Genomic DNA, 24732 nt, shown 5'->3' with positions numbered 1-24732 from the left:
AAAAAGGAAAAATAAATAATTAGAACTTCGGCGCTGTAGCAAGACCTATATCTAGCGCTGCGGCAAGTCAGTACACTGCCAAGGCCTCGAGATGCACAAATTGACCGGCCTTCAGCTTCGTAACCTATACAACAGCCTCGAAATTCGTGCGAAGTGATAGACACGCACGTGTGGATAATAAAAGAAAGTTCATTTAGATAGCTTATTCACAGATCAGTCACAATCTGTTATGCATTCGGCTGTAATGCATCTGCGATTTAAAACGTTTTTGTCCTCATCATCGTATACACGATTAGGAGTGTGGTCATTGTGCTATCCGCCCGAAGACCGTATAGATCTCTTGTTTGAATTGGAACTTTGTTTTCCCTGTGATTGCCTCTTTCATCTGCAGACAAACAAATGTACCCGCCTCGTCCGGCCTGATTTAATCAGATCGGGCATTGAACTCACTGCTTATCGACTTCGGAGAACAAAGCAAGACCACAGCAGCTTCGCGTGAGAAAAAAGGGAAGACGCTAAGGAAAATCACCCGCGCAAAGTAGATTAAGAATTTATCAATTGGCCGATACCATCTGGTTGTATAGAAAACGGCATTATAGCTACCAGACGTGAAGATAAAGGATGGGCATATCAAGCGGCGCAGATAAGACACGTAAAAACAGATAAGCAGACACAATACTGAAAATGCAGGGAGTTTTATCCGCTTCTGCTTACAAGATACTGAAGAAAACACAACTGAGCGGTGTCATTCAAAACGTGTTTGAGTGAATTCCTACAGCAGTTCTGGAACTGGAACAAATTACGACACATTGCTGAGCAGGCATGAGGTGCCCAGATATCGGATACCATCTGAGTGTATAGTTGCCGAAGATTAATGCGTTATTTTCACCGTCACTCCTGACGTTAGAGTCGAAGTACCGTGCTGAGCAAAAATATGTGTGATATTTTCTATTTGTTTCGCATCACCTTGACATAATCTGGAAATAAAATATATATTTGGTATTTCTAGCCTTTTATCAAAAAAAAAAAAGTCATTTTCTTGAGCTACGATTTGACGGGTATGTAATCGCTTGCATCGCTTTGTTTTTCTTTTTCATCCTTTCATGAGCATTTCCAACGGCAAATATATTCCGTCTCTTCTGGGTTATTATTAACATGCGATCATTTTAAGTGGTGTGATCAGCGGGCGCGTTTATTACTTGTGTATATTTATAAGTAATAGGCGGGTGGAAAGTGCAAGTGCAATTGAAAGTGCACGGGGCAATTGCCGTTACCTTCACTTTCAATTCTAGGATAAAGCACCATCAGCTTTCAATGCACTTAAGAGCGCGGTTTGTGGCTTCGTCAGTTTTCAAGATATATATATATATATATATATATATATATATATATATATATATATATATATAGATACTGAGGTCGTTTGGGCTTCCATTTTCACCGCAACAATCCACATCGACAAGCTATGTTGCTGAGGAAGATACAGTTCGCGCCATCCAAAACAAAAAATCCCTCCACTCCTTCATTAACGTTTGCGGAGGTTTCACCCCGGTATCGGGCTCTGCTGGCCCTCTTTGCACCGAAAAACATATCATGTGACACATGCTACCAAGACGCACATACTGCGCGTGCAGCTAAAAAAAAAATAAAAATCCCTGAAAGAGAAGACCATTATCAAAGTGTGCCATTGTAGATTTTCTTAATTCATCCCTTGGAAAGTTTTTGTGTCACTTCACGCCAAAAGACAGACTTTCATTTAGCCTTTGAGTAAAAAATACAAATGTAAGCGACAGTGAAGAATTAACACAAGCATTAAACCTGTACTATACCTCGATATTCACAAGCGATGGGGGGCTCTAGGAAACGCATATTTCTGAAGAAGATTTTTCCCAACACATTTCTTTTTCGTCATGCGGAACGGTGCTCGAAATACAAGCGAAATTCATTACATCACTGCACCATGCGGTGAAATACCAAACTAATGAAAATACGGGGGAAAAAAAATTCATGTAGCCAAAATTGGAAATGAGTTACAGTCATACAAGCCTATTCCGTTGATGTGTACGCGCGCAAATGTACTTGAGCACCCAATATTGAACTTACCTCAACGTTCCTAGAAACTAACAAATTAATTGGTCCACGGTAACACGGTTTACGGAAAAGACTTTAAACCATCCCACAACTACTTAAGACAGTTCATGATCTAGTCGGCGCTCTTAGTGATTACAGTGAAAATGGTGTATATTTCTGGATCTCGTAAAAAAAAGAAATAACCATTCGATCGTGTCTCCCATCCCGAGTTAAAATTAAAGGCGATCCCAAAGAAAAACAATTTTTTAATCGCGTGGCTTATCTTTCGGACAGGTACCAAAGCATACCAGTAGAATGTTCAAGCTCTACTTCCCCCCCCCCCCCCCCCCCCCCCCCTTTTTTTTTTTTCTGTTTACTCGTTTAATCCGGTATACCTCAAGGTTCAGTCATTGGTACTCTTCATTATTTTGTATCCATTTAATGTCATAGTGGGTGGCATATCCTTCAAGATAAAACTTTTTTCTCAGATGACTGCATCATGTGCCGCATCGTTAACGGCCCTAACAATAATCTGCACCATGGTGATGCACATAACTGATGAACGTCAATCTTAAAAAAAAAAAAAAAATTCAGTTACGCGCAAAAATATCATCCCTATGAATCACTTATTGTATAAAAACAATTAACTACATTTCGCGAATTGTTACAAGTATTTGGCTGCTTTAATTGCCCCTGATTTAAAGTGTAATGAACACATACAGAGCACACACACAAAAAACAATGCCATGCTCCTATTGAGTCTTGCACACCTACAAAGGTGTTAAGCATGCTGCTAATCTGGTGGCCTATATATATTTAATTCAAATGTTTACTAAATTTTATATATGTACGCTAATTGGAATTGCTAAGCAGCCTCGCAAAAAAAAAAAAAAACGAGAAAAATCCCTGCTTATATTTATTGCGTATAAATAAGTGTGAGGGAATTTTGGAGGTATACCAAAGAAATTAAACTGATGGTACACAAAACTTAAGTCGGCCCGTAATAGAGTATGCGGTTCCTGTGTAGTACCCACACACATTAACAAACATAATGGAGCCAGAAAAGGTGCGAAAAAATGATCGTACGGTTCATTTACAACGCTTGTATCAGACACACATTACCTTCAACGTTCCTACAGAGCATGAACTTGGAACGATGTCAGGTGTTCCTGTGAAAGGCGAAAATTATTCCATCACATTTTCAAAATATTCTAGGAATAAATGAAGACTTACTTATCGATCCTTCGACAAGGTCACATTATGTGAAATAATGTAAAAGAATTCCCGCACAAAACAACAACTTTCCAGAAATAATTCTTTACTCGCACAACAACGAAGTTTGAAAGCCCTGCCTGCGACTGGGATGGTATATTTCCTGAACGATAGTCCTAAGATCGGTATCATGTTACAGCTTTGCAATCAGTCCCACCACCTCATCCTTCTGGTCGAGTTTTATTCTGATGGACTTGTGACTGCGTAGGCGCTTCGACTCGTCGCCGCTATTTTCGCAAGGCGAAACCACTGCACCTGCCTGTTCACTACAGGTATTTCTTTCGGCACAACGAACTGCCGGCCATACACAGCTTGCGTAGTGCTACCACCACCTGAACCTACAGTCCTTGTCCAAAATACACGACCCCAGGGGTTTGCTTATGAGCCTTGTAACTATAGGCTCCTGAAAACACTCTTGGGATAGGTAAGCTGAGGACAAGGTTTCGTCGTCACAGGTGACTTTGCAAACGCGGGAGATGCGCTCTGAGCCTCGTAACAGGATTTAAAAGTACGACCCTTGGGTCGTATATTTTTTACAAGGACTGTGCATGCAGTTATCGTCCTAAACTGCCTTGAGAAAGAAGAGACGGCTTGGCTGATCAGCTTCTTGAATCGGGGATTAAACGGTGTGTTCAAAGACAGTGGGCGCAACATCTGCACGACAGGACCAGATGCTGCCGGCCTGCGAACCCTTCCTTCAATACGGGTCACACCGGCATTATAGAGGGATTTTTGCTTAAGTTGGGAGGCATTTTTGTTCCCGTATATAGCGTGTTCAATGAGAGTGGAGTACTTTCAACGAGCTCTCTTTGAGGCGAGTGCTCCATGCCGGCCAGGGCCTCACCTCCGACAGCAGAAGTAGGCCAATTTTCTATTCTCTTTCACATACACAACCAATAATAATAACAAAAAAAAAAAAAATACTTTGAGCGACACGTTTGAAGTGAGAAATCCCAAACTAGGGTACAGGGTCCACGCCTAATGCGATTTCTGTTGACGGTTGGGGAGACTGTCGAAACAGAAATTCCTCGCCACCACGAGAGGTTACTTTCTCGTGAATCGATCTGCGTGTGCCTGCGGCCAGGAAAAGAGGTGTTAAAGGGCTTGCGTCAATTCATTCGTTTCGTGGCGATGGGAAAGAAGGGGTTAGGTGGGCAACATTTAAATAAAGTAACAGGAACAATAGATGGGATGAGGAGGAAAATCTTCCTTCTCCATTGCCGACATCGCCATTGGCCTGCATCACTCAAATACGCAGTTCCAGAACTTTTTCGCCCGCTTTAGTAGAGAAAAATAGGCCGTGTCACTGTGCCTCCCGGACAAGTCCCTTGTTATCTCCTCGTATAAGTTTTAGTGGCTGCTTTTATGTTCTCTGTGCTGTGAAAATAATGCTAATGCATTGTTATCACAATCATTTTTTTTATTTTACTTATCTTTATTTACGTAATGCTCGTGTCTTGAGACAAAGGGAGATAGGCGTACATGACAAGAACACAAAATATTTCAGACAATTTAGATACTAGAGCTTCCCGTAATTTCTTCATTTATTTATTCTTACGACCACGACACAATAAAACAGCATAACAGTTAGCCTTACAGTAACACACCGCACAAATGAAAACAAACTGCTATACAAGCAATCAAGTATAGAACTATATAAAAAATAACTGAACAAGGGTAAATAGGGTTCGCCTCAGGTCGCAGATGAGCCAACGTTTCCACTTGTCGAAACGTTGGCTCATCTGCGACCTGAGGCGTACCCTATTTACCCTTGTTCAGTTCTTTTTTATACCGTGCAAACCATCTTCTTCCTTTCGTTCTACAAGTATAGAACTAGTTATAGAGGGCCGTAGGTACGTGGTAGCCGTTAGCCAAAAAAGACACCATTCGCGGTCTACGTTACACACATCAGACAAGAACTTGAAACGGCAAATTAGTGGTGGAATTAGATAAAACTTATTGGATTTTAATAATGAACAATTAAACTTAACAAAAACAATACAAAATGTTCCTATCGCTTAGTGAGCGAGAATGGAGAGTCGCAGTGGACAGCTTCACGACTGACACGAACTGCTAACAGCAATGTTCGCCAATATAGCTGCGTTTACATAAACCCCACAAAAGTCGAGTCGGGAACCCCTTTAATAGGAATATGCAAAAACAGAGAAGAAATGAGTAGAGGGCTAGTCACGTCTTTCTGAAAACTTGCTTTTTCAATCCAACGGTGAGCTCGACCCGCATTCTGTGAAGTTCATGTCGTCATCATCATCATCATCATCATCATCATCATCATCATCATCATCATCATCATCATCATCATCAGCCTGATTATACCCACTGAAGGGCGAAGGCCTCTCCCATATTTCTCCACTTAACCCGGTTCTGTGCTAGCTGCATCCACTTGACCCCTGCGAACTTCTTAATCTCATCCGCCCACCTAACTTTCTGCCGCCCCCTGCTACGCTTTCCTTCCCTTGGAATCCAGTTTGTTACCCTCAGCGACCATCGGTTATCCTCTCTTCGCACTACATGTCCTGCCCATGTCCATTTCTTCTTCTTAATTTCTACTAGAATGTCGGTAACTTGAGTTATTTCTCTGACCCATTCTGTACGCTTTCTATCTCTTAATGTTACCCCTACCATTTTTTCGTTCCATAGCCCTCTAGGTTGTCCTCAACTTAAGTAGAACTCTCTTGGTTAGCCTTCACGTTTCAGCCCCATAGGTGAGTACAGGCAAGATGCAACTGTTGTATACATGTAACTGCAGTCATTATATCTTCTGGGATCATGGATGACATGCATGCTTGTTTTTCATTACACGCTCTCGCTGCATACTCATCGTACAAAGGCCATCCAGTGTGTCATTTTTTCATCGTTGCGCGTGGCCAGGATTTCTCTCTCCTTGTTGTACTGAATGGGAGTTCCGCAGCGCAGTTTGTAAGAGGTAAGGCCGGAACTGCCTCAATAACTCCCCCTCCTCTAGTTCTGCGACATAAAAAAATGTCACCTCAAATTCAATCATCATTTCCCTTCCGGATGAGCATGCCCACAACGCAACTGTGGTATATCAGTAGTAAAGACTAAGGACAAAAGGTTGACAGGTTAACAAAGATGAAGCAAATAATCAGTGGGTATAATCAGCACTACCTCTATATATAACCAATTCCTATCTCTTATATACTTTGGGAAGAAGGCACACTTTGTGTCAGATCTGCAGTAATTTTCTTTATTTTTAGTGTATGTTCAAGCCCTAGTGAAACGTAGTTAGGAGCGTTGGTATTTAAGACACAGTTTATGCCACATTGTAATGATAAATACTGTGAAAAATGTTTTCAGAGCAAGGTTTACCTGCGTGTTTCTAGCGATGGTTGCTATTGCGGAGAGTTTTCCGCGCAGGAAACGCTAAACTTTCTGCTATAATATTTTCCCAAGCTTTGTACCCCTTCGCGTTTATGTATGTTTTATACCTCACTGACCAAGCATACTCGATAACCGTAGTGAATATTAGCCGTTAAATGTAACCATATTATACACCTGTAGGAGGCCACAGAAAACAAAACAAAAATGCAAGAAAAAAGAGCAAATTTATTTTCTACTGCGCTCGGTTCACACTTATGATTACATGAGACAAAAATATGGAAAGCATATTTTGCTTGACAAATGTCCATGTTGCCGTCTCACGTCGGTGAATAGAGCATACACGGGTTGTGTACTCGGAATGTCTAAAATCAGAATACTGCCTTTTGTTTTCGTCTCTTCAGGGCAGCACTTTGGGCCTGCATGAAAAGCATTGTAGCCGGATTTTTATACATTGTTTAGATCAATCACCACTTCATTTTATTGCACTGCAAGCCGAAGTTGAACGAAGCAGCGCATATTTTACATCATTATATGTGGCGAAATTTAATTGATAACGAGGGACCGAAGAAATGAGTCAAGCACAGAAATAAAACAAATAAATCCCGCCTTATTAAATATTAGTTAATAAACAAGATTTCTAGCCGTTTTGGTTTCAAGTAGTAGAAAACTCCGTAGTCCTGCTTCATGCCAGTGTAATAAGGAACTGCACAAGAATGCTGAATTGGGCGAGTTGGTGCATTTGCATTTTAGGAAACGTAGCGCAAAGAAGACAAGGACAAAATGAGGGATACACACACGAGCGCTTACTCACATCTGGTTTTTTATTGGAAATGCTAACATAATACGTAGGGTACAAAAAAAAAATATCAAAGACATGAAATAAAGGAGGTGAATTGACAAAAATGTGGAAAAAGCAAGTCTGGAAAGATACACAAAACACGTGAAAAAAATACTTGACAACTGATTCAAGGTATGCATTTTTTTTGTACCCTATATATTCTGTTAGCATTCCAATAAAAAATCAATTGTGAGTAAGCGCTCGTGTGTGTATCCCTCATTTTGTCCTTGTCTTCTTTGAGCTACGTTTCCTAAAATGCAGTGTAATAAAGACCGACTACCGAAGGCCAAATGAAATGATGAAATTATATTGCCACCTAGCGTTGCCAGGTGGCGCATGACTGAGGTGTGAAAGGAGGACGAAGTTGAAGAGGACGACAAAGTGTCGCTTGCACGTTTGCGTCTGTGCTGCTGTGTTCTTGTGTCTGGGCTACCCCCTGCTATCATTGGTATCCTTAGTCACCGCGTACGTGACATTCTGGTGGAGCTGCTGGGTAAAACGATCGCCTATGCAAGAATCTCCATCTACAAGACGTCGCGCCAGCCCTGTACCATTGGACACCCCCGTGCATCGCTCCAGTCGACGGCTCCAGGGACTGTCTCCGGAGTTTCAGCCATCACCCGCCGCCATGACATCTAGTGCTCCTGCTCAGCAGGTGACGGGCGTCCCACCGGCCTGTAACTACACCTTGCAGGCCCCTCGGGTACCGAAGTCATTCCATGGGGACCTCTTTGAGGATGTGGAGGACTGGTTCCTTCAGTTTGAACGTGTCGCTGCATTCAACCAGTGGGACGATGCTGCCAAACTAAGGAACGTCTACTTCAGCCTTGAGGACGGCGCCCGTATCTGGTTCGAGAACCGAGAGCAAGCATTAACTTCGTGGCGGGAATTCCGTCGTCAACTGCTCGAGGCTTACACTAGCGCAGATCGTCGCGAGCATGCAGAACGTGCCATTCACTCTCGCATCCAAAGGCCGAATGAGAGTGTCCAAGCATACGTTGAGGACATGACGCGCCTCTTCAGGCGAGCCGATCCCGCCATGTCCGAGGACAAAAAGGTCAGGCACTTGATGCAGGGTTTGAAAGAGCAGTTGTTCGCAGGCCTTGTGTGAAACCCACCGTCGACTGTAAACGGATTCCTTGCGGAGGCCACCACAATGGAAAAGGTGCTACACCAACGTGCCGTGGCTTATGACCGACCTTTTCATACAAGCACAATCGCGGAATCATTTGCATCTTCAGAGCGGCATCCCGATGCATTGCGCGAACTGATTCGCAGCGTCGTGCGCGAAGAACTAAGCAAGTTCTGGAGCCCTCTGCAGCAATCTCCAACTTCAGTTTCTGCTATAGTGCGGGAGGAGGTGCGGCAGGCACTCAAGAGCCCTCTTTCGCCTGTAGTTCCGAGCCCGCCATTGCTGTCGGGGACCGACAATCGTCCCACATATGCGGAAGTTCTGCAGAGTCAGGCTCCTCCTTCACCACCGCCCATTCTCGCGTCACCTACAGTTCCGCTGCCCTCGGTGCAGCCAGTGCAGAACTTCGACAATCGTCCGCTGCCCCGACGCAAAGCCGACATTTGGCGCACGCCTGACCGCCGTCCGCTTTGCTTCCACTGCGGTGAACCAGGACATCTTTACCGGGATTGTCCGTATCGACGCCTCGGTCTCCACGGCTTCCGCATCGACTCGCCTCCTCACCGGTTTGGTCAACGACCCCGAGTTATTGAGGAGTACCTGGCGGAGCAGCGTTCTTCATCTCGTTCGCAGCGTCAGCCCCGCTCCCCATCGCCAAGGCGGTCCTCCTCGTTCACTCACGGTTCCTCGCGAGAGGACCAAGGCCGCTCGTCTAGCCCTGGTCGGGAAAACTGAAAACAGCGACCTTCGGGGGCGAGGCCGCTGGTAGTCGCTGCGTTGAAGACCTCCCGTCGTCGCCGCTTCGATCCGACCGCGAGCTGCTGGTACCGTCACCTAGGGAAGCAAAAAGCGTTTCTCTGGACATTCCGGTTATTTTAGACGGTCGCACTACGGTCAATACATTAGTGGACACCGGTGCCGATTATTCAATTTTGAGTGGTCGCATGGCGACTGTTTTGAGGAAGGTGCTCACTGCTTGGCCAGGTGTGTACCTTCGAACCGCCGGCGGTCATATAGTTACTCCAAAGGGGATGTGCACGGCTCGCATTCAGATTAACGGGCGTACGTTCGTCGTTAGTTGCGTTGTTTTAAGTGACTGCTCCCGTGACCTTATCCTCGGCATTGACTTTCTGCGGGAGTACGGAGCAGTTATCGACTTGCGAAATAGAGTCGTCACGTTTTCGATGGGACAATCTACCGAACAAGATAGTAGCAGTCCTTGCAATACCGCACTTCGTGTTTCCGCTGAGAGCGTCTCGCTGCCGCCGCGAAGCAGTGCTCTTGTGGAAGTTACCTGTGACGATTTCCGTACCGGTGATGCTGTAGCGGAGGCGAACCATACACTCCTGCTTGCTCATGGCATTTGCGCTCCCCGAAGTTTATTGTCGTTTCACAATGGCCGGGCTGCACTCCTTGTCACAAATTTTTCTAATGAGCACCGACACTTGTTCCCGGGGACTGCTATCGCTTTTGCTGACCATGTTGCGCACGATCCGGTCTGTTTTGCATCCACGGCAGTACAAACTAACGAGCCACCTCTTAACAACATCGACATTAACTGTCACTTGTCAAAGGAGAAACGGCGGGCTTTAGAGCAACTGCTGCTAGACTTCAAGCATTGCTTTGCTTCTTCCTCGAAGGTTCGTCAAACGCCCATCACACAACATCGCATCATTACTTATGACGACGCTCGCCCAATACGACAGCAGCCTTATCGTGTGTCTGCCAAAGAACGAGAAGTGATCCAGACGCAGGTTCAGGAGATGCTGGATGATGGTGTTGTGCAGCCTTCACAAAGTCCGTGGTCTTCACCAGTAGTCCTTGTCAAAAAGAAAGACGGCACTCTTCGATTTTGCGTCGACTATCGGAAATTGAATAATGTGACAAAGAAAGATGTATACCCGTTGCCGCGCATCGATGACTCACTGGACAGATTGCGACGTGCGAAGTATTTTTCATCTATTGATTTAAAAAGCGGCTATTGGCAAATCGAAGTAGACGAAAGAGACCGAGAAAAAACCGCATTTGTCACTCCAGATGGCCTATTTGAATTCAAAGTACTCCCATTTGGATTGTGCTCTGCCCCAGCTACATTCCAAAGGATGATGGACACCGTCCTCACTGGCCTCAAGTGGCAGATCTGTCTTGTGTACTTGGACGATGTAGTTGTTTTTTCCGAAACATTTGATCAACACCTCGAACGCCTTCGAGCTGTCCTGGAAGCCCTCCGTTCTGCTGATCTCACGCTGAAGCCCCAGAAATGCCACTTCGGGTATACAGAACTCAAGTTCCTCGGCCATGTTGTAAGCGCTGATGGGGTGCGCCCGGATCCCGATAAGACTGCTGCCGTCGCACGATTTCCCGTTCCAGCTAATAAGAAGGCTATTCAGCGCTTCCTCGGCCTGTGCGCATATTATCGGCGTTTCATTGCGGACTTTTCTCAGATCGCAGAACCTCTGACGCGCCTTACAAGGAAGGACACCTCCTTTGTGTGGAACTCAGAGCAGCAGATGGCCTTCTCTTTGCTTCGTGAGCGCCTTCAAACATCCCCTGTTCTGGCGCGCTTCGATGAAGCGGCTGACACTGAGGTACACACTGACGCCAGTAGTATCGGTCTTGGCGCGGTCCTTGTTCAGCATCAAGACGGGTTTGAGCGAGTAATAGCCTATGCTAGCCGCACCCTCTCTCGTGCCGAAATGAACTATTCCACCTCAGAAAAGGAATGCCTGGCGGTCGTATGGGCTACTATGAAGTTTCGTCCCTATCTTTACGGCCGGCCATTTAAAGTCGTCACCGACCATCATTGTTTGTGCTGGCTGGCAAATCTGCGAGACCCATCTGGACGACTTGCACGCTGGAGTTTACGGCTTCAGGAGTTTGACATAACCATTGTTTACAAGTCCGGCCGCAAACACGAAGACGCCGACACGCTGTCACGAGCACCCGTTGGCACTGGCGATACTACAGCCGATGACGATAGCGGTTTTCTAGGAGCCCTCAGCGCATCTGAGCTCAGGGATCGACAAAGAGCTGATCCAGACATCCTGCCACTCATCGATTATCTGGAAGGGCGTGATACGACCCTGCCTCGACACCTATCTCGGCACCTTGGTTCCTTCTGCATACGGCAAGGCGTCTTGTATAAAAGAAACTCCCAGAGCCAAGACAGAACTTACCTTCTGGTAGTGCCATGCGAGCTCCGTGAGGATATTCTCCTTGCTTGCCATGATGAACCAACGTCTGGTCATTTGGGTTGCTCACGGACTCTTGCTCGAGTGCGCAACATGTATTACTGGCCAGGACTCTCCGCAGCTGTGAAACGCTATGTACGAAGCTGTCGCGAATGCCAGCGCCGTAAAACACCGCCCCAGAAGCCTGCCGGATTTCTCAAGCCCGTTAAAGTACCCCGCATTCCATTCGACCAAATTGGAATGGATCTCCTTGGCCCTTTCCCTTTGTCGCAGGCCGGAAACAAATGGATAGTAGTCGCTACTGACTACCTGACTCGATACGCTGAGACAAAGGCAATCCCTCATGCCACAGCTTCCGAAGTAGCAGAGTTTTTCATGCACAACATAGTCTTGCGGCATGGCGCCCCTTCCTACGTCATTACCGACAGAGGGACAGCTTTCACTTCACAGCTGATCGACCGCATATTTGAGCTGAGTTGCACGACCCATCGCAAAACCACAGCGTACCATCCACAAAGCAATGGCCTTACAGAAAGATTGAATAAGACGATTGCGGACATGTTGGCAATGTACGTCGATGTGCAGCACAAGACCTGGGACGAGGTGCTGCCGTACGTCACATTTGCGTATAATACAGCCTTACAAGAGACAACGCGCTTCACACCATTTCGACTTGTTTACGGACGCGAAGTTCAGAGCATGCTCGATTCCATGCTCCCGTGCCCAGATGATGATCAGCTATCCTCAGATGCCCAGCAATATGCCATCCGCGCTGAGGAAGCCCGCCAGCTCGCCCGTGTGCACATTGGGCAGCAGCAGACCACTGACGCGCACCGTTACAACCTCCGGCACCGCCAGGTTGACTACAAGCCTGGAGACCAAGTCTGGGTATGGACACCAGTTCGCCGTCCAGGCTTGTCAGAGAAACTCCTTTCCCGCTACTTCGGGCCGTACAAAGTGTTGCGCCGTGTGAGTGACCTCTGTTATGAAGTTATCCCAGACGGTGCCACACAACCAAAACGTCGAAAGCACAGCTCGGACATTGTGCACATTGTGCGACTGAAGCCGTACTGCCACCGATAGTGTATGGCCACCCGCTGTGACCACTCTCTTGGTTTTGCACACCATTTTCACCGGCCCTTCTCATTTCTTTTTCGGAGGGAGGGGGTAATGCCACCTAGCGTTGCCAGGTGGCGCATGACTGAGGTGTGAAAGGAGAACGAAGTTGAAGAGGACGACAAAGTGTCGCTTGCACGTTTGCGTCTGTGCTGCTGTGTTCTTGTGTCTGGGCTACCCCCTGCTATCATTGGTATCCTTAGTCACCGTGTACGTGACAATATTTACCAGTATTTGTATCGTATTTTGAGACTTAGTTCATGTGGCGTAATTGAAGAGTAAATGTGCGTGGTTGTGCCAAATAACCCTTGTGAAATACACTTCCATGCGGAGGAGAAAGAAAGAAAGAAAGAAAGAAAGAAAGAAAGAAAGAAAGAAAGAAAGAAAGAAAGAAAGAAAGAAAGAAAGAAAGAAAGAAAGAAAGAAAGAAAGAAAGAAAGAAAGAAAGAAAGAAAGAAAGAAAGAAAGAAAGAAAGAACGGCAAGGAGGCTAACCTGAAAACGAAGCCGATTTGCTACTCGGTAGAGTGTAAAAATAGATGAAGAATATAAAGCTGAAGGAGAAACCAACAATTTTGTCGTTAAATGCCAAAATTTTCTTCCCTGTATATGTATTTTTTGCTGAGATGTGTTTTCAAAGCCATGAGTTTTGCTATAATGCTTTTATACCAAACTTTTTTTTTTTTTTTTTTTTTTTGGGGGGGGGGGGTCTGTAGAAAATTCTTTGAAAACACATCTCAGCAAAAAATACATATACAGGGAAGAAAATTTTGGCATTTAAAGACAAAATTGTTGGTTTCTCCTTCAGCTTTATATTCTTCATCTATTTTTCCACTCTACCGAGTAGCAAATCGGAAACCAACAAGTTTGTCTTTAAATGCCAAAATTTTCTTCCCTGTGTATGTATTTTTTGCTGAGATGTGTTTTTAAAGCCATGAGTTTTGCTATAATACTTTTATACTAAACTTTTTTTTTTTTTTTTTGGGGGGGGGGGGGGGGGGGGTCTGTAGAATATTCTGCCCTGTTAAACGCATTTTTCTGCGTTTGTAAAAAAAATAAATATTTGTGCTGTCCTTGACCTGTGCTTGAGTGCCGATCATGGCTCGAGCCCCAGGGTGGCGTGACCTCGTCAGGCAGTCAGCCTCCTGCATTTAGTTACGTCCCCCAAGACAATATTTCTGTGGTATTTGTCTGAATCTCAGCATGCTGTCTCCAAGCGTCCTTACTTTCCAATTATCCATTGAGCCTTTCTGTATGACATGCTCCATGAGCTTGCCTACACAGGAAGTTAATGATAATTGGTCTAAGGTTATCTAGGTTGACTTCTTTTTCTGGTTTGGGGATGAGGACTAGATTTGTATCTTCCCCCGTCCCAACACGTTTTAATGAATGCTGTTAGTTTCTGGAGGGAGTTGTTATCAATGTTTCTAAGCATCTTATTGTTGACCCCATCTGGGCCAGCTGCGGTTTTTTCGTTGAGCTTGTTCAATGCAGCTTGGACCTCTCTTATCGTTATTGGTTGGTCTAGCTCCTCGTTGTTTTCGCCGCTGTAGTCGGGGAATGTTTCGATGTTTGCTTCCCTTATGTACCTCTCTTTTATCTGATTGCTCATATCCTCCAACGACCCTTGGAAATTGTGTGTTAGTATTTGCATTTTCTCCTGGTCTCAACCTTGGTGTTGTCTGGGTCTAGGAGGTGTCTCAGTAGTTTCCAGGTGGCGATGGAGCTTGATTGCTCATCTAGTCTATCGCAGATGTCGTTCCAGTGTTGTCTATTTAGTGTTTGGGCTTGGCTCTCAATTTCCTTGTTGAGAGCTGCTATTCTCCTTCTCAGGTTGCGGTTGCCCCTTTTTTGGGCGAGCTTGGTTTATGCCTCTTTTTTCTCTTTTTCCACAGTAGCCTCATGTGGCTATCAACCCAGTTTTGTTCCTCATTTAATTATATTTCCTCTTCAGCCTCTTTACACGCCTGCTTGATGCCATTGCTCCATTCAGCTATGTCGGTGATTTCCCCGCAACTCTCTCCGTTGTTGCGGAAGGACTGCCAATTGATGGATTTGAGGGTTTTCCTCTCACGTTTGATTTGATCCCCGTTTTGGACAACAATATCTATGATTCTGTGACCACTGCCTAGGTTCTCTCTCGTGTTGTGCCATGTAGCCTCAACATCCGCTCCGATCATGGCCAGGTCGGGTGAGGTGTCGTGTGACACGCTTTTCCCCTCCCTGGTTGGCGCGAGTGGATAGTTAAGGAGTGTTAAATTGCACTGTATCATGAGATCCCATAATTCCCTCCCCTTTATCTGGGAGTGGGTGTATCCCCATGCTTGGTGTAGCGCATTACAAGATGCTGCTGCCCTTATGCCAGTGCTCGCGCTTTGGCAAAGAGCTCCATGAAGCCACAACCTTTCCTTAATTTAGGAGAGCTGTAGACGTTCAGGACTAGCAGGTTAAATCCTTTCCGCCTCTGTGGTATAATCTGATAACCTCCGTTAACACGTAGTCAATCTGGGTCAATTTTAGCTCATGCTGCATGACGGTGATATTTCTCTTCACCAGGGTAGCAGTCTGAGTGTTTGGCGATCGGCCTGGGTACGTTTTGTATCCGCTCAGTTTAGCGTTTTTCCCATACCCTTGCAGCGCGATGATATCGGGACCATCGCGTCTCGCAAGGTAAGCTTGAAGAACGTGTTTTTTTTTTTTTAAGCCCCTACAGTTCCAATACCATATTGTGTTTGCCCTAGTGTTAGGACTGGCCATGATTCAACCAAAGAAGGATTTGTTTTTGCTATTCTGCCAGTTGGCCCATTCTAGTTCCCATTGGGATGACTAGTTGGCTGAGCTAGCTGGGCTGAGAGTTGGTCTATCCTGTTCGCGTTGCGCCGAGTAGTAATGGCCGCCTGTTGTACTACCTCTTTGCTGCATCACCTCAAGTTTGTCTATACCTGCCCTCGGCTTTCTCAAAGACTGAATCGGTATTTTTAACTCGCTTTTTCTTTGGCGGTGCAGGCGCCTCAGGCTCGGTTTCAGACGACTTATGGTCCATGGCCTCCTGCTGCTCTTCGGTTGTCTGAGCTCAGCTTTGAGCTTATTGTTCTCTCTTTGAAGCTCGATAACGTGATTACGGAGCTCGTGCATCTGAGCTTGTGTTTGCTCCTAGCTGGCAAAGCTTCCATTGCACCTGTTGCTGTTCCATCATTTCGTGTTGTTGTTTCATTTTCTCTTTGAGCTCCCTCACTATGTCTGAGTCATGGAGATTCCCCGCTCCCCAGCCTACCTTTTTGGTGGGTTGTGACCCTTGCTTACTGGGCGGGGTGGTGGTGGCCTGCTGCGGTAATTTCGGGAAGGATGTGGACCGGAGTCGCTCCCTGCTCGGGGCCTGCGTCTTGCTCTTGTCCCGACTGCTGCTATGCTCTGGTAGTTTCTCTTCCTCCTACTCCTCCTCCTCCTGTTGCTGGAGCTTCTACCATTTTCGTTTTTTTAAACAATGTATGAGGTTATGATGATCTTGCAGTTTTTGTCGCCGGTGGGGTGTGCCTTCCCGCACAGCTTGTAGGTGGGGTTACAATCATGTCCCTCGGTTGGGTTAGGGATGCCGCAGCCCCTGCACTTCTCCTTGCTCTCGCATGCGTCGAAGCGGTGTCCCAGTTCTCCGCACTTATAGCATACGTCGTACTTTTTCTTGTACAAGTAACAGTTCAGGATGGCACCTAGGCATTTGGTTTTCCTCGTTACCTCCTTGGTGGTTAATGTAAACATGATGGTCTTGCTCTGTCCTAGTCGTCTGATCTCCAGCACCTTGGTGTACTCCTCATGTTCTGCTATCCCCTGCTTGACCTTTTACAGTGAGATACGGAGCCCGATTCCGTGGATGACTCCTCTCTAGAAGTCGTCGGGTACTACCAGGTGAACGTTCATATCGTACACATTCCCTTCAATGTACAGGTGTGTGAGGCGTAGGAGCTTGTCTCTTGCTTCCGTGTTGGGGGTGAAGAAGACAAGAATTACTTGCTTCTCGTTCTTGACGAGCTGGCACGCCTTGTTCCATTCAATCTTCGCAGTTACATGTATGGCTTCGGTCAGGGTCGGTTCATCGTACTGTTTGACTACTATGCCTCCATTGAAGCGAAAATGATCCTCCAGTCATTCTCGGGAAGCTTGACTTAATTCGAGGCGATCGATTTCTCCGCTTGCTGTTTGCCGTCGCGCTTCGGTGATGGCGGTGGGGTGTCTATCACTTTCACCTCTTCTGAGGCGAGCTTGGCTTTCTGTGCCAATTTCTTCTCGAGGTTGCATTTGTTGAGACTGTAATCCAATCCGTGGTGTCGAGCTCGCCCTCTTTAGCGCTGCGACCTTGCACAGTGATGTTGATATCTCCTGTTGGCTGCCGCATGGTTGACGCGACGGCACCGGGGGCCTCGGTAAGCTTTAGCCCTCGTTAGGCCGATCGGCCGGCGTTCCAGTTAACGCGTCGGCACCACGGCTGGCATACTTCTGGCTATAAAGTGGCAAACAATCCACTTACGGACAAAACTCTGGTGTCTGCAGAGTCCTCTCAACTTCCGAGTTACGATTTTAACCGGCTCTGGTTGATCTGATAACATTTGAAACTAGAAATCACTGCAGGAAGGCAGAGCCGACGCGACACGCGTCCGCTTGCCACGGCCCTCAACTATCTACAAACGACTTCAGGCTACAAACCAAAGAACAGGTATTGGAAAGGAAGGCTAGCGACTCGAGAGTCATGGTGGGACTGGACGTCAGCAAAGCGTTTGACAACGTCAAACACTAAGCAATCCTATCACACATCAATCGCCTAAATATAGGAAGCAAGCTATACAACTATATCAAACGTTTCCTCACGGACCGCGCCGTGAACATAGAAATAGGGAGCACAACAAGAGATAACATTAAGCTAGGCAACAAAGGAACAACGCATAGATCGCTGCTATCCCCTACCCTTTTTAACATTGCAATGATCGGGCTGCCAGAATGACTCAGAAACATAGAGGGCCTCTGCCACACTCTCTACGCTGACGATCTCACCCTTTAGGTCGAGAGAGGGGGGAGTGATGGCCAAATAGAGGACACCCTACAAAGAGCAATCTGGAAAACGGAAAGCTATCTGAGACCCATAGGGCTAAAATGCTCAAGTAAAAATCGGAGATGCTAATCATGAGCAAGCAGCAGGTAATATCCAGCTGCTGGTCAACAAAATCCCGGTCCTAAGGGTGGACAAGATCAGAATACTGGGTATGTGGATGCAACAAAATGGAAGAAAAAGAGAAATAATAAACAGACTAGAAGCCACGACCAAACAAACTTGCAGGCTTCTCAAAAGGATAGAAAACAAAAACGCGGGGATGAAGGAGGCGATCCTACTTATAGGCTTGTCCACTCTTTCATCATTAGCCGAATCACCCACGCTATCCCGTACTTAAAGATAACTAAAGCACAGAGAGACAAGGTCGACATCGTCGTCAAGAAAGGTGTCAAATCAGTCCTAGGGTTACCAGCATGCACATCAACCGAGATGATCCTCAACCTAGGAGTGTCAAACACCTTAGAGGAAATGTGCGAGTCGAAACTCAAGGCACAATATGTCAGACTAACTGGCAGCAAAACGGGCAGATCCATCCTTAGGAAGCATGGGCTACCAAAACCGAGAGAGGGGATAACCACCATCCCCAAAGAAATTGCCAACATGTTAAGAGGAAGTATTCAGAGACTTGGAATGGGAGCAGTCAGGGATAAGGGTAGATGGAGAATACCTCAGTAATCTGCGATTTGCTGATGACATTGCCTTGCTAAGCAACTCGGGGGATGAACTGCAAATAATGATTGATGACCTAGACAGGAAAAGTAGAAAGGTAGGCTTGAAAATCAATATGCAGAAGACTAAGGTAATGTTCAACAGCCTCGGGAAGGAACAGCAGTTTAAATTAGGTAGCCAAATACTGGAAGTAGTAGGCGAATAGGTCTACTTAGTACAGGTAGTAACCGCAGATACGGACCATGAAAAGGAAATAACAAGAAGAATAAGGTTGGGATGTAGCGCATTTGGCAAGCACTCGCAGATTATGACTAGCAGCTTACCGGTATCGCTCAAGAGGTAAGTATACAACAGTTGCATCTTGCCTGTACTCACCTATGGGGCTGACACGTGGAGGCTAACCAAGAGTGTTCTACTTAAGTTGAGGACAACCCAGAGGGCTATGGAACGAAAAATGGTAGGGGTAACACTAAAAGATAGAAAGCGTGTAGAGTGGGTCAGAGAAATAACTCAAGTTACCGACATTAGTAGAAATTAAGAAGAAGAAATGGACATGGGCAGGACATGTAGTGCGAAGAGAGGGTAACCGATGGTCGCTGAGGGTAACAAACTGGATTCCAAGGGAAGGAAAGCGTATCAGGGGGCGGCAGAAAGTTAGGTGGGCAGATGAGATTAAGAAGTTCGCAGGGGTCAAGTGGATGCAGCTAGCACAGAACCGGGTTAAGTGGAGAAATATGGGAGAGGCCTTCCCCCTGCAGTGGGTATAATCAGGCTGATGATGAGTGATGATGATGAGAAGAATATCCCCCATCCCAAGAAACATGCACACCATACACAACGAGGAAAGCAGGAGAAGCAGAGTCCAAAGACTCCAAAGCTCCATCCTCCAAAAACAGAGTAGTGTACACCGATGCGGCAGAGTACCCAGAAGGGCACTACGCTGCAGTAGTAGTGAGCGAGAAAGGCGAGCTAATCTCGAGCTGTAGCGTATACTACACTCTTCACCAGAGGAGGCAGAGATGGCGGCGATTTCCCTGGCAATCACAAATCCATCAAGCAGAATAGTCATCACCGATTATAAAACTGCAATCAAAGCCTATGACAACGGTAAGGCGTCTAAAGAGGCAGGCAAAATTCTGCAAGCAGGCAAGGAGAACATACCTAACGACCTAATTAAATAATATGGGCACCTGCCCATAGTGGACTCGCAGAGAACGAGATCGCCAACCAGGTCGCCTGAGGACTCACACATCGGGCCCCAGTGAGGGCAGACTACTCCCTGTCCAAAAAGCGATACTTAACCACACACAGAGAAATGCTAGAACTCTACAGAATGGCTAGGAGACCCCCCCTCCCTAGCGAAAAATGACTCATAGAGTTTTCTTTGCTAGGGCTCCCCCCCCCCCCCCCCCCCCCCCATTCTCCCCTATACATTTCGCACAAAGAAGGAAGAAGTAATCTGGCGAAAAACTACAGACGGTACCTTCCCAAACCCGTATATTCAACACAAATGGCGTCCTGAGGTACACTCTTCGTAATTCAAAAACTGTGAAGGCATAGCGATCCTAAATCGCATGCTCAGGGCTTGCCCAGCGCTAAACGGGCTACATGGAAACAAAGTGGCATAAGAATCCTCGCTTTATAGCTAGGAAGAACAAGCCCCAAAAAAGTCATCGGTCAAGCCCAGGCTGCCACCGGAAGCCAAGTGATTCCGGCCGAAGGTGAAAAGAGGAGCTGCGTCTCACCCGATCACCCATACTCTCTGACGAGTGCAAATAAAGTGCTTTCTCTCTCTGTGTGTGGTATTGTCTTGAATAAATAGATAAAAAAAGAAAGACGTTAGTAGGCGAAAAGCGCACTGGAAAGTCACAGCCTGTAGTGTAAGCACTGTCAGGAAAAGTGAGGAGTGGTTGGCAGGCCTTTACCACAGACTAATGCCGCGGCTCCTGGCCGAGAGTCTCTGTCTTCGCCAGAAGGCGCAGGTCATAATTCCCCAGTGTACAGCGTAGAGACTGTCTTTCGGCATTGTGTTTAGGACATTCATAAGGCATATGTGGTATGGTTTCCTCCCGAGCGCAATGTCGCACATACGGTTATCTATTCCGATAGCAAAAGAGTAGTGGTTCTAGTGAATAGCAACACTAATACTCAGGCGACAGAGCAAAGTTCCTTCACTTTGTTGTAGGCAAGGTGGAAGTCGGAGCTTCAGGTCAACTTCCAGAGATTGTGTACGTTGCTAGAAGAACTGGTCAAATTCGATGAGTCAATAGTGACCTCCCGCGCCTGTGTTCGAAGTCTACTCGCAGCGTCTGCTCTTAAGTTGGGGATGGACACGTAAACGTTCTCGTCGCGGGCAGTTCGCGCGGTGATTGCCCCTGACGCCGCTGAGTCCAGGATGGAGATGTAACTATCACGACGTACGAAAGTGCTGACACATTCACTTCGCACATTAAAGGGCAGAGTCACGGGTGTGTGTAGAAGCTATACGTTGAAGGGGGTTAGATGGATTGGATGGATGGTTGCTTTTGGCCCCCTATGGCATGCATTCTGACGGGACGTTCTTCTCCGCCTACTGTTTTGCATCTCCATCTTCCCCTACTTCTAATTTGACCTAAGTTCATAGATCCTCTGTATTCTTGCATACCGGGCAATGACAGCGCCCGCCGTTATTGACCTTGCAAGCAATGTACGACTATGCATTGCAAAAATTGCGTCAGGCATCCTATAGAGGGTCTGTGGCCTGTCTATTTGATCCTAAGAATGAATGGATACACGGGTGCTATTTAATGCTATTCAGGTACACTTAAACGCACCTGGGTGTTCTGGGTAATGCAGATGCGGAATGATGCGCGATAGTCTGGCCTGCAAGCTCCTCTACGTTAAAATTGTGAAAAACGATTATTATCCCAGGGCCACGGACACAGCAAGTACAGGTACACCGCATCCGCTGGCCGCTGTGTTGACCCAGTTTCCCGGCGTGTCCGCGGTGTGGCGTGGTCGTCTCTCGGCCGCTGCTGCCGCCACCGGCGGCAACGTCGAAGCGCACCTGAGGACGCGGAGAGAGGAAGTCGCTCGCACGCGGAGCCACTATTCTGCGTTTCGCTGCCCCTGGTGCCGGTCGGTAGTTCGACCGCTTGTGCTACTGCCGCCGCCGCTGTACCTGCCGCTGTACCTGCTGTCCCTGACGGTGTGTGCGCGCGCTCTCTTCGACTCACCGTCGGATCAGAGATTGGTGTTTGCGTGTTTCATCGTACTGTCGGCATCCCCGCTAGTGCTTTAGGGCTTCCTTTCATTGCCACTTCGTCTCTACCTCCCCTTGGAGTTCGGTGAGTAATGCACGCTTCTAAACTACGTAAACAGCTAGGTGCGACTGTCACCCAGAGACGCGCGCGGAATGACAATGTGGTGCGCGTTGCGGAATCAGAAGTTGTTTTCACCCGGGATCACTTAGGTCCGCTCATTCTATACGCTTTCTCTTTATTGGGGGTGCGTTATATATATATATATGACGCTATGAACTCGCGGTTACAACTCGACATTTCTGTGGGAGTCGCATGAACGTTAAAAATTCGAAAATGACAGTTCGGCTTGAATTATTGACTTCATCGGAAAGCTATTGATGACGACGATCAATTTTTAAGGCGCGAGGAATGCTTTGGCCAAAACGCGCCATGTCACAAGCAGTTTTTTTCTACTCAAGTTGGGGTCAGAAACCTCTGCCAAGCTCTTCACCGCATATAAATTAAGCAGCAGGCCTTCGGAAAGCTTGTGCTCACTGTGTCACGGATCGATACAAGGGCAACACTGGGTATCGAACGTAGCACCTTACGAATACGAAGTGGATACTGAAAGCGCTAGACCACTTCTGCGGTAACATTCCAAAAGTTGTCAACAGTACGCTGGCTCGCGGGAGGCAAACTGTCTTAGACGTATCGAAATATGTACGCTTACCAAATGACACCCAGTGCCATGCTCCGGAGGGTTAAAGATCAGCTACCGTCAGACGCCGCGACAGAGTTCACGGTGAAAGGCGCGATTCAACAGTGGAAACAGAGATTTGAAAGAAATGACATTGCCACGAGCTTCTGACAAGCCAAGTCAGGACAATCGCGAGCTTTTGAAGGATTTCACTTTACAAAGATTCATGAATATAATTTCGTTCCATTCGATGAGCGAGCGTCATGGTGGTCATGAGCAGCCCGAAGAGAACACCATTTTTTTGTCGGAGCGCTACACATCTATGCTTTACCCGCTCTTCTCTGCAGACGTCATTAATGATTATATGATAACCCGATAACCTCGATGGATACGATAAGAGGAACAACCAAATATGCATCAGTGCACATTTGAAGCGTGCTACACACACAGCAGCACAACTTTTCCGTGCTGTCATCTATGAGAAAATATCACTGTCTTTAATCGGCACATTCCGGATATGACGTTCTTTAAATGCACGCTCGTCGAAGTGTCCCACTTTCCGAGCTTATGCAAGAGACCGCTGCTTGAACCGGATCATTTCTGCAGGAACGCATCAGCGCATTCATGGTTGAAGCGACAAGTCCACTGAAAAAGCACAAATACATGCAGACCCGTTCTTATCCTGATAAGATGCCTCCGCGTTCCGTAGAGCAACTTGATGAAAAAACGAGATTTCATCCATTCCTTCGAAAAGGTTCGCGTATAGGCTTCTGACGAACTTCGCATCAAGATGTATTTGGGGTCATAGGAAGCGCGTCAGTTGATTCTGGTAGGCGTACTATACCTCCCCTATCCGGACCTTGGTAGTTCCTCATTATGAGCACCGTCTCGTTCCAGTGAATCACCACCGTGTTTTCTTCCACAAACTCGTCGGTTCGGCCGCGCTTAGTACGCGGTGGCAGTCTTCCCCCCGTGGCGGCTCCTAGTTCTCCGGTGAAACAAGGGTGTCGGACACCAGCCTTCGACGTCTCGCCCGGCAACGTTAATCGCGACACCCCATCGAGATGCTTGGCGTGATTGCGTGGCGGTCGTTCAAGGCTGACTCCCTCGCCTTCGCAACAAGTCCGATGCTTCTCAGAAGTCGACGCGATTTGAATGGGGACCTTTAGCGCCGGCGTCACATCTTACTTTCAAATTACCATAACTCGACCTAATCAATACGCTGGCTGCGTAACAGTAGCAATTCAGTTAATCTAATGGTATCCCAACTTTTCCTCCTAGTCAGATGCTTTGTGTTTCACTTAGGGTAGGCGCGAAATTCATCGCCATGAAATTAAGTTTTCACGATTAATATTGCAAAGCAATGACACACGGATATAACGCTGCTTAGGATGAAGCGCTCGTGTATAGTAAGCATACACTATTGCAGACTGCAAGAATGATATAAGAGCAGTGTAGCCAGGGTTACAAGAGAAAAAAGTAATGTTTCAAAAACTATCGCTTGATAGCAAGCCGTAACATGACCCGTGTTCAGGCTGAGCGCAATCAGCTGTCAGCGAGGAAGGAAAACGATGCCGCCAGGAGTCACGGAGACAAATGAAGTGAAACACAAGCAAACAAGGGTGAACGACATCAAATTTGTATATCTCGCATTTCCGTTTGTCTCGAACAATAGCGATGGTGATGCCTTCGCAGATCCGCTCCGTCGGGCCCTAAAATTTCGTAATGCAAACATTTCCGGCTATTGGGAATCGATCGGAGTTCCCCACAGGAGTTAGATTACAAGTAGGTAGCTTATCACAACACTTAGATATGAGGTTCAGCGCGACGAAGTGTGACTCGTGCTTCCTAGCAAAGCCAATGCAGGTTATTGTAGGATGAAAATCTTCCCGTTTCTGTCGCTGTCTAGACGGAATCTTCATTGTATGGCTTAGGACCAGCGGGTTGCGTAAGAGAACGTTTCACCATGACCGGTGAATCACTTGTTTCGAGGCCACACAATTATATGCCGACTGTCGTAGAAATGCCTTTGAGCATAGCTTTATGCAGATTGCTGCCAAGACAAC

The 24732-nt window shown here is 46.7% G+C and overlaps 1 protein-coding gene and 1 long non-coding RNA gene across 9 annotated transcripts in view; one reads left to right on the top strand and one right to left on the bottom strand.

Moving 5' to 3' along the window:
- The window catches only part of LOC146199172 (uncharacterized), a 210027-nt gene that overhangs the window by 2770 nt on the left and 182525 nt on the right, over window positions 1–24732 (top strand). For 3 of the 8 annotated variants that reach the window (XM_084594633.1, XM_084594634.1, XM_084594631.1), the window contains exon 1: window positions 21666–22074. The exons of the other annotated variants lie outside the window; for them this stretch is intronic. The gene's annotated coding sequence lies outside the window, so the exon portion shown is untranslated. Of the gene's footprint in view, window positions 1–21665; window positions 22075–24732 lie in introns of those variants that run through there. 8 annotated transcript variants of the gene reach the window in all.
- LOC146199174 (uncharacterized) lies at window positions 6947–23787 on the bottom strand. The gene is made up of 2 exons (XR_014705046.1): window positions 23511–23787; window positions 6947–7118 (listed from the first exon to the last, which is right to left on the bottom strand). It is a non-coding gene; the product is annotated as an uncharacterized LOC146199174 (long non-coding RNA).

Source organism: Amblyomma maculatum, chromosome 2 (genome assembly GCF_055883805.1).
Source record: "Amblyomma maculatum isolate TAMU_Amacu chromosome 2, ASM5588380v1, whole genome shotgun sequence".
In the NCBI taxonomy this organism is placed as follows: Eukaryota; Metazoa; Arthropoda; class Arachnida; order Ixodida; family Ixodidae; genus Amblyomma; species Amblyomma maculatum.
The sequence above is the reverse complement of the archived record's forward strand: the minus strand, read 5'-3'. Positions and strand labels throughout refer to the sequence as shown.